This window comes from Molothrus ater, chromosome 14 (genome assembly GCF_012460135.2).
Source record: "Molothrus ater isolate BHLD 08-10-18 breed brown headed cowbird chromosome 14, BPBGC_Mater_1.1, whole genome shotgun sequence".
In the NCBI taxonomy this organism is placed as follows: domain Eukaryota; kingdom Metazoa; phylum Chordata; class Aves; order Passeriformes; family Icteridae; genus Molothrus; species Molothrus ater.
Window position 1 is genome coordinate 984242 of NC_050491.2, and position 10603 is coordinate 994844.

Below are 10603 nucleotides of genomic sequence, written 5' to 3' on the forward strand. Positions count from 1 at the left end.
GGGCCCAGCCCGGCTCAGGGGCAGGGCCCGGCTCACGGGCAGGGCCCGGCTCAGGGGCAGGGCCCGGCTCAGGGGCAGGGCCCGGCTCAGGGGCAGGGCCCGGCTCAGGGGCAGGGCCCGGCTCAGGGGCAGGGCCCGGCTCAGGGGCAGGGCTCAGCCCAGCTCTCCCTCTTGCACACTCCCTGGGGTCCCTGCCCTGCCCCGGCTCTTTCCATGCCCCGGAGTTTTGGAGCAGCTCCAGCACCCCAGACTCCTCTCCCATCCCCGGCAGGGAGTGTTCCCTATGGATCACAGCCCGTGGATGAACCAGGGGGCACCTCCAGCTGTGCCCGAGGCTGCAGAGCTGCCCTGGCCCTGTGAGGGTGACCTGTCCCTGCCCAGCCATCCTGTCCCATCCTGTCCCTCAGGAGTGCAGGCACAGCCACACCAACTCTTCCCTAAGAAATTCTTCAAGTGCCTGAAATCAGCAGCACAGTCCTTAATTGGAAAGGATCTGCTTTCCACGAAAAGCACTGGAACAGCTCGAATTACCCTGCAGGAGATGAAACACTTGCTGTTCTTTCAAAGCTGATGGCAGCTCCTCTTCCCTGCTGGCCACCCTGCTTTGGGGTGGCTCAGCTGGGACTTTGAAATGTTAAAAACAGGAGTTCAGCCTGAAGTTTGTGGGCACCTGGGGTAATGGCTCCTTTGAGCCTAACAGCACCTTATGTGCCTTGGGGATGAGCTGGATCCCAGCTGGACCCAGCTCTGAGGACTGAAGGAATGCCCTGGTGTCTCTATAGGACACAAAACAACACGAGTGCACACACTGCTGCTCTCAAGGTGAACAAAAGGGCAGTTTATTTTCTGACTCTAACATTTATAGTTTTCTAAAAGTGACAGTGGATTGGAGGGTGACAGTGCCACCTCTCCAATGACACTGGACAAACTAACAGTCTATTAAATTTCTCTTCTTCTATAAAAGAATGCAAAACAATAAGTTATTTACAGAAAGTGCGTGAAAAAGTTCGTTACAAGAATGTAAACATCAGAAGGCTTAGAAAATCTTAAAAAATCAGGGTGGCACCCTGGGAAGAGTGAATGGAGCTGCTTTGATCCCATAAATCCAGCTCTCCTGGGAGCACCGGGTGCCCTGAGACCCCTGAAGTGTCCCTGCAGCCAGGCCCAGCTTCCAGCACTCCTGCTCCCCGTGTTTGGCTTCCTGGCCCTGGGATGGGATGCCCCAAGCCCCACACTCACTCTCCCATGCTGATTCCTGTCTCAGCTCCCTTTGGGACAGGAACCCCCAGGTCCTTCTGCTGCCCTCCCTGTCCCTGCAAGGCCCTGGTGGCACTGGAGGACCTTGAAGGTCCCTTCCAGCCTCAGTGGCTCTGGACTCCTGGACAAGGGGTGAAACTCTGGGTTCCTCACACAACCTGTGCCCTCACCAGGGTTATTTCCCCCAGCCCAAACCCACGGGGCATCACTGGTGGTCCCAGCTCTGAAGTGATCCCGTCCTGCCCACGGTGATCCGGGCTCTGTGGGGACCCAGGTGCCACCCGAGGTGACCCAGCAGCAGCTCCAGGCTCTGCTCCCACCAGCTGAGCCCGTGCTGGAGCTCTCCAAGGATCTGTCCCCTGCTCCCCCTGCCCCTGGCTGCCAGCACAGGCCTCATTTCCCTAGGCCTGGGCACTGATGGAGGCCTTGGCCGCTGACCCGGAGGCTGCAAACAGCACCCAGGGCAGTCATGTGGAAAAACCTCCTGCTCTGAGGATAATTGATGCCTGTTCTGACCTTCACAAGCCTCAAATTAAAATGGATTTAAAGCCTGCAAGAGGTTTGAACCTCCTTCCTTTGAGCCTCCTCAAGCCTGCTGAGAGTTTTGGCTCCAGGACTATCTCCAGGCCAGGTCCCCACCTCCATGTGCAAGGGAAGAACTTGTGCTGCTTTTTTTTTTTTTGCCTTTTTCTTTTCTTTTTTAAGGTTGGGATTAAATGTGTGAGATGGTATTTTTTGTTTGGACTTAGATGTTTATTAGCTTTTATTTATATTACTTTATTATATTTATTGTTTATAGATTTATTATTATATTACTTTATTATTTATTTATATTACTTTATTTATTATATTGTTTTATTTATATTATTTCATATATACTATACTTTATTTATTTTATTACTTTTATATATACTATTTCTATTACTTATATACATACTATATTTATATATATATACTATATTTATAAGTTGTGAGTTTTATAGTACTTTACTAAAAAACTGAAAAAATGGAGTTGTATTTTTCTTTCTATAAGGCTTTTTAAGGATAAACTGTCTAATTAAGAAATGACACTAAATTACTTTTATTTTTAACTTAATAACTAACTACTTGTGGTTTGTAATGTGGACTTTTTATCTAATTACACAATACACCTTAAATTTATGAAGAAGGTGAAGAATGACTAGCTACTGCTCTAAAACTTCTATATTGTTATATATATATATATTATTATATTCTAAACCATTAAGTTTTTTACTATGTGATATTACACTTTTATTCAAACTTATAATCTCAACTATATCATTAAATTTTGGAAGCCTTCTCCACGGCCTCAGATCAATGCAGTGTTCTCTTGGGGCTCAGTGCCTGGCAGCACAGAAAGTCTGAAATTCTCAGTACCCAGGGCTCCAGCACCGATCTGGTGGCACTCAGCAGCTGGAGCCCGGCTTTTGGACACCCAGGGGAAGGAGAGCAGGGGGAGGAGGCTTTTCCTTTCCTTTGGCACAGGTTACCTGGCCTGGCAGGCAGGTCCAGCCCCCAGCACTGCCTCCCGAGAGGGCACAGACTCGAATTTCTGAGCACCAGCCGAGCCCACAATGCAAACCCTGTCCCTGCTCTGCCCTGATGTCACCCGACACCTGATCCCTGAGAGGGGACAACAGGAGCTGGAAGGAACCCTGCCCACCTTAAACCCTGCCAGATTCACCTCGACCCGGCCAGACCCACCCCAACCCCTGCCAGACCCCTGACCCCTGCCAGACCCACCCCAACCCCTGCCAGACCCATCCTAACCCCTGCCAGACCCACCCTGACCCCTACCAGACCCACCCTGACCCCTACCAGACCCACCCTGACCCCTGCCAGACCCACCTTCACCCTGGCCAGATCCACCTTCACCCCGGCCAGACCCACCCCAACCCCTGCCAGACCCACCCCAATCCCAGCCAGACCCACCCCAATCCAGCCAGACCCACCCCAGCTCCTGCTGGAGCAGCACCTGGGCCAGTGGCTGTGCCATTTTTGAGGCAGTAATTTAAAACTGCATTTAGTTCTCCTCTGAGCTCTGACTTGAAGCACATCCCATTCCTGGGGGGATGGACACTCCTGTCCTGCTGTCTGCTCCTGGGGGCACGAGGGGCCATGGGAATTGCACCTCAGGCTGCACACTGGGAGCTCACAGCCTGCACCCGAGGATCCCAGAGCACCTCCTGCACACAGGGGCTCTCCTTGGAGGGGGAGGTTCTGAGGGAGCCTCTGAAGGTCCAGACCCAGCCTGAGGCCCTGGCACAGGTGCCCAGAGCAGCTGGGGCTGCCCTGGATCCCTGGCAGTGCCCAAAGCTAGGCTGGACACTGGAGCAGCCTGGGACAGTGGGAGGTGTCCCTGCCATGGCAGGGGTGGCACTGGGTGGGTTCTAAGGTCCCTCCCAACCCAGACCAGTCTGGGATTCCAGGTTTTGGACAATGCTCAGCTGCTCTGAAGGACCAGCTTTTTATTCCTACCTTTCCCTTTTTCCAGATAGTGACTGGTTAACATTGATGCTGTTCCATAAACATTGGAGATATTTAAGAAGCACCAGGAGATTTCCAAAGTCAAGCTATAAACAATCAGGAATTCAATAATTGAAACAGTCCAGGCAACCTTCAATCAAACATTAAATCCACCCTTCTGGGATTGTGCAACACAACAGCTCATGCCTGCCTGGTCCATGAGCCAGAAGCACTCCCAGTCCCAGAGTCCCTGAGGCTGGAAAAGAGCTCTGGGATCACCAAATCCAACCTGTGCCCCATCCCCACCCTGTCCCCAGCCCAGAGCTCTGAGTGCCACCTCCAGGGATGGGCAGTCCAGATGTCCTGGGCAGCCCCTGCCAAGCCCTGGGCACCCTTTCCATGGGGAAATTCCTGTGGTGTCCATCCTGAAGCTCTGTCCTCACCCCCCTTGTGGCTGCAGCAGAGCCTGGGGGCTCTGTGGGAGCTCTGAGGAGCCTCACCCCAGCACCACATTCCCTTGGGATCTTCCCTCCATCACCTGAGGACAGTGAAGGTCTCTTTTCCCCTAAGCTTGGGGAAGAGGGATGGAAATCTGCAGCTGGAGGGGGGAAATCCTGCCCAGACCTCACAAACAGGAGCAACACGGACCCGTTCCACACAATGTGTGAAAAGCTGCAAATGCCCAGTTAGAATTTCCTTTCATTCACTCACGACCACACATCCCACAAAAACATCAGATCCTGCTGAAGCTGGCACAGCCTGGAGCTGCTGAAGGCAGGGAAGGGCGGCACGAACTTCCTGAGCCCTGCCCGTGCAGGACCACCCCCAGCACAGCTCCCCCCTGCTACTGCCAGAAACTCTCGGGTCATCTTCACCATCCTGGGTGTGCAGTTTCATTGCTCTAATTACATGGAATTAATTCCTAATTGCTCAGCTAATTTCTGGGTTTAAAAGGAAGGATGTGCAGGACGTTCACCACACCCACACATCGCTGACCTTGAGCCTTGATGTTCAAAGATGAAAGGAAAAAGGAAGGAAAAATGGGTTTTGTGTCAAAGGTGGAGCTTTGTGTTTGTGTCACTGACCCACAGACAGAGCAGGACAAAAGCTCCTTGAAGCCACATGACATCATAGAGACACCACAAAGTTTTGCCAAGAAAACACAACTTTTTTTTTGTAAAAGAAAGCTAAAATCTGCCACTCGTGGAAACTGGGACTTCCACTTAAGTCCTGGTAAATTTTTTTGGGAAGAAATGTACTGAGTCATTGGCTGGATGAATAAAAGAAACTGAGTTTATATTAAAAGAAATAAAATATCCTAAAGAAAACCTCCAGGTCCGGCTGAGGAGGAAGGACATCCCTGCCCAGGTGAGCACAGCTCGTCCTCCTCTGTGGGGTCTGTCCTGAGCAGGGCTGGGACAGGGAAATGGGGATGACATTCCCTGGATGGAGCAAGGGCAGAGAGAGGGAGGTGCTCTCTCCTCCGTGCCAGCTCTGCCACTCCTTCCCAGGGTGCTGATTTCACCCTGATTCGGGCAGAAACAAAACAAGGCAGAGCAGCAGAGAGGCAGAAATCTCTGCCTGCAGCCCCTGTGTCCCACGGGAGCCCTGGCACGGAGGGCTGGGGAGGCAGGAAGAGCTGGAGCTCCCCCAGACCTCTGCGGAGGCTGTCGGGGTCACAGGATTGAATTTTCCCGGAGTTTTCCGGACCCTGCCCACACCCAGACCTGTCCCAGGGAGGGCACTGCTGTGCCCCACGGAAATCCAGCGGGGAAAAGGGATTTAGGAGGATGTGGAGCCGTGAGCAGGGAGAGAATTTGAGATCAGACAGGTGCAACAAAGCCCCGGAGCCAAAGCTCAGCCCCAGCCCGTTCCTGCAGGAGCCCCATCCATCCCTGCAGAGCCACGCTTTGATCCGAGACACCCCTGAGCAGCTCCAGTTCCGTGGGGCAGGAGGATTTGGGTGTCCCTGGCAGGGCAGGGCAGCGCAGCCCTCTGTTCTCCCCCAGCTGACCAGCCCCGCTCCCGCTCCCCTTCCTGTTCCCATTCCCTGTCCCGTTCCCGTTCCCGTTCCCATTCCCGTTCCCGGTCCCGTTCCCATTCCCGATCCCGTTCCCGGTCCCGTTCCCGGCCGTACCCGCGGTTCTCGGCGCGGAGCTCTCCCGGCGGCAGCGGCGGCTCCGGGCGGGCCTGGCACGGCTGTGGCACACCTGAGCCCCCACCTGCCGGGAGGGCCGGCCCCGGGAAGCCAAGCCTTGTTTTGAGGAGGAGACTTGGGTGTGTTTGGCCCTGCAGGGGAATCAAACAGGTTTCTCCGTTCGGCGGCACGGGCTCCCCTCCCTGCAGGCTCCGCTCTGCATTCCTGGCATTCCCCAGCCCTGTGGGCCCTGGCACAGCCCCGAGCAGCCCCCCAGCTCTCACCCCACGGAATTTCTGCTCGGGGCGAGCTCTGCCCCCAGGCAGGGGGAGCGGGACCCCCGAGCGCCGGCTCGGAGCCGCTTTGGAGCGGTGGTACCCGGGGAGCATCAGGGAGCCTTGCTGTAATTAGCCCTCGACACTGATTGTCTACTTGGAACTCATTACCGAGGCCCACAGGTGTGATAATGCCACAGGAAATTGCCGGGCATTCCGCTCGTCCTCATTTGATTTCCCTTTCTAATTGCTCCGGTCACCGCACGGTCCCCAGGGCCGGCTGTGGGGACAGCCTGGCACAGCCAGACCCTGGGACTCCCTTTCTGCCCATCCCCAAAGCCTGGCAGCTGGGGCTGGGGCTTTGGAGCTGTCCTGAGGAGTCAGGGCTTCAGCCTGGCACTGCCACAGCATGGGAAGAACCAGAGAATCCCACGATGGTTTGGGTTAGGAAGGACCTCAAAGCCCCTCCAGTGCCACCCCTGCCATGGCAGGGACACCTCCCACCAGTCCCAGGCTGCTCCAAGCCCCAGTGTCCAGCCTGGCCTTGGGCACTGCCAGGGATCCAGGGGCAGCCCCAGCTGCTCTGGGCACCTGTGCCAGGGCCTGCCCACCCTGCCAGGGAACAATTCCCAATTCCCAATATCCCATCCATCCCTGCCCTATGGCAGTGGGAGCCATTCCCTGGGTCCTGTCCCTCCATCCCTTGTCCCCAGTCCCTCTGCAGCTCTCCTGGAGCCCCTTCAGGCCCTGGCAGGGGCTCTGAGCTCTCCCTGGAGCTTCTCCTGTCCAGGTGAGCACCCCCAGCTCTCCCAGCCTGGCTCCAGAGGGGCTCCAGCCCTTGGGAGCAGCTCCGTGGCCTCTTCCAGCCCTGGAGGTCATGAAGCCCCAACCAAGCCCCCAACAGGATTCCCTGACCCCAATTCAAGCACAGGAAATGCTGAGCCTGTAGCAGCTGGAAAGGAAAGCTCCTGCTGTGGGATGATGGGCAAATATCCCACCCCATCCCATCGCACCCCATCCCATCGGGATGTGCTGGAACAGGGCCGATGACCCAGCCCTGGCTCCCAGCAGCACTGTGAGGATGACATCAGGGATTTTCAGGCGTTAAGGCGTTACTGCAGCCCCAGATCTCCCCCTCGATCTGCTGGGGCTCAGCAGCAGCCGGGCTCAGCTGAGCCGGGCTCGGTGGCTGCGCTGATCCCGGCTCAGATAAGCGGGGCTGTTCCCAGGGCCGCGCCCTGAGCTCCCGGCGGGGCGGGCTCGGGGTCCAGCTCAGGGGAGCCGGAGTGGTTCAAAGCGGGCTGGAAAACGCAGCCCAGACCCTTCCTGGGACAGCATCCTCTGCTCCAGGGCTCCAGCTGACAGAGCAGCTTTATTCTCGGTAAGCCCTGAGTCATGGCAGCGTTTGCTGAAGGTTTGTCCTGGCTCTCCCCTGAAACAGCAGTGAGTAACAGCCCAGCCTGGCCTGGCCAGCCCTGCAGGTACACCGGGTCCCCAGGCACCACAGGGACAGCCAGGCTCTGGTTTTTCCCAGTGGGAACACTCTGTTCCATGCTGAATGTTCAAAAACCAGGCAAAAATAAAAGGTATTTGTTATGAGCACCTCAACATCAAACACTGAGAGGATGAGGAGCTCCCAGAGCAGCACCCAGGGGTCACTGCTGGCTCAGGAGATGCATCCCCACAATATGGGCAGCAGGAAAGGGATTGGGGTTCCGCCCCTCAGTGAGACCCCAGCCCTGGGCCAGCACAGGAGGGACCTGGAGCTGCTCAGAGAGCCCAGAGGAGGTTCCAGGATGGGCAGAGGATGGAGCAGCTCTGCTGGGAGGAAAGGCTGGGAGAGCTGGGACTGTTCACCTGGAGAAGAGAAGCTTTGGGGTGAGCTCAGTGTGGCCATGCAGGGCCTGAAGGAGCTGACAGCTTCTGCCAGAGGCTCAGGGATGGACTCTGGATTTCTGCTAGGGAGCTGCTCACAGTGGGACTTAATCACTGCCAAATTCAGGATGCTCCAGGAAAAGACACCAGTCTTGTCTCCCTGGCAGGAGAGACCTGGAGCAGCACAGGAGCCCTGCACACCTCTGGAGGAAACCTGAGTGTGCTGAAGTCAGCAACACAAAAAGTCTTTTGTACTCACCCGACCTGAGCGGAATCCAAGAGGGGAATTTTTCCATTTTCCCACTGAATCTGATTAAAACCAAGAGGATCTGGCTTGAACCCCCACCCTGCAGGCCTGGCCCCCTCCTCAGCCATGAGCCAAGGCTCAGGTAAAGCTGTGCCTGAGCCCAGCCCAGAGCAGGAGCAAGGTCCTGAATCCCATCCCAATGCCCCAGCTTCTCCAGGGATACACACACACTCCTGCAGCATGGGAGAGCAAGAAGACAGAGTCTTTTCCCCAGCTCCAGTTAAAAACATTATTGTTACCAAGTAAATTTCAGCCTGGAATGTCTGACTTCACCAGGAAATGGATTTTCATAAGATCTGCTCTCCCAGGAAAGCACAAAGACCCTTTCTCATGGAGATGCCCCACAGCTGGCACTGATTGATCCTTGTTCTGCCACTTCCAGAGCAGCTGTAACCCCACAGCTCATTCCTGCAGGAACAGGGATGTCTGCAGGGAACCTGCTCCACCCTGGAAATCCAGGCAGCCAATTTCATGGCAAAGGGGTTTTACCAAATCATTTCTATGGCAAAGGTGATTCCTGCCCAGAGACAGCCTCACAGCCCAGCCTGTGTTTGAACAGCCACAACAACATCCTGTAACATTTTCTGGTATGTATTTTCTGGTGGGGAGAATTGTGTTTGCTGGTGGTGAGGAATCCACCAAGCCCACTCCAGAGCCAGAGCTGCCCTGAACATTTCCTGCTTTGCCGATGCCACTCCGTGCAGCCCCTCCCTGGTGCTGGTGCTGAGGGGGAGGGCAGGGCAGGAACCCTGCAGTGCCCAGGCCTTTGCAGAGGTGCCACCAGCCCCAAGCCCAGCCGTGATGAGTCGCAGGGTGTAAAACCACTACACCCATTTGTTACAAGGGAATCAAACTGGTTTTTCATGAGGTGTCACTGCAGAGCTCTGTCAGAACGCCAGGCCTCACCTTCCTAATAGCAGGTGGCAGCAGGGCATTGTCTGTCCCAAGGATTCCCCGCAGGAATACAGCAACCTGCCCGTGCTCAGGGACACACCTGCACCCTCCTGGGGCTCAGGAGTGCCAGCACAACACAAAGTGGTGCTGTCAGCAGAGTCGGGGCATGGCAGAGGCAGAGCTGTGGCGGGGACACCGCGGTGCCACCACAACACCCAAAGCCGCTCTGGCGCAAGCAGGGAGATGCTGATTTATCCTCAGCGGCTCGGCCAGCTCCCTGCAGGCTCTGAGGCAAACAAGCTGCTCTTCCCCCTGCCCTGACAGGGCAGGGTTGCACCACTCTCCCCCGTGGGCCTGGCACCGGCCCGGGGCTTGCACAAGCACAGCGAAACTCGGAGAGAATTCTCCCGGGAAGCAGAGCCAGCCCAGCCTCGGCTGGAGCTGTGGGAATGTCCTGGTGCTCCCTGCCACCAGCACGTTGGGGTAACTGGGTGTACTGGGACAGAAAACACCCCTTCCACAGCTTCCCAAAATGCTGAGCTGGAGCCCTGCAGTGAGGCCCTGATCCTGTGTCTGGAGATCCCCCAGTGCTTGCAGGGTGCACATGGCACATTGCTCCCAAACCTCACTGAATCATGGAATGCTTTGGCTTGGAAGGGACCTCAAAGCCCCTCCTGTTCCACCCCATGGGCAGGGGCACCTTCCACTGTCCCAGCTTGCTCCCAGCCCAGCCCTGTTCACCTCCTGCACACCCCTGGAGTGCCCCCCGAGCCTTTTTGCTCCCTGGACATGCAGAGCCATTTCTGACTTGCTTTCATCCATTTTTCCTCTTATCTATTTCTGGTAATTACACCCAAGCCACCCTTTTTCCTCTCTGGAGGTGTGTCTGGACCAGGGCTTCCCCCACGTTCCAAGGGCAGCACTGAAAGGAATTCCTTGGTCAATCCTCCTGAGCAGGTTCCCTCTGCAATCCCTGTAAGAGGGAAATGGAGGTTTTGGTTACTTTAACTCCACCTAGAAAAGCACTTGTAATCTCCTCTCCCTTCCCTCCCTCTCCCTTCTCCAGGATAAGAAACAGAAGATCTCTCCTTATCTCTCCCAGTGCCAAAACCAATCTCAGGTCAGCAAAATGAGGAGCTGCAGCAAGGAAAAGCCAGGAAAGCAGAGAGAGGGAGATAAGGAGTTTGATGAGAGTGCTCCAGGGAACTCTTTGAAGTCGTGGGGAGCTCCTGTTGAGTGTTCTGACAGGGACAGACTGCACCTGCATTTGATCCTGGATGGTTGGAAGGAAAGTTTGATAATGGCAATTTTGCTTCACAGCCTCTGCTCGCTGACACACACAGAATACAGACTGAAGCCATAAAAATCCCT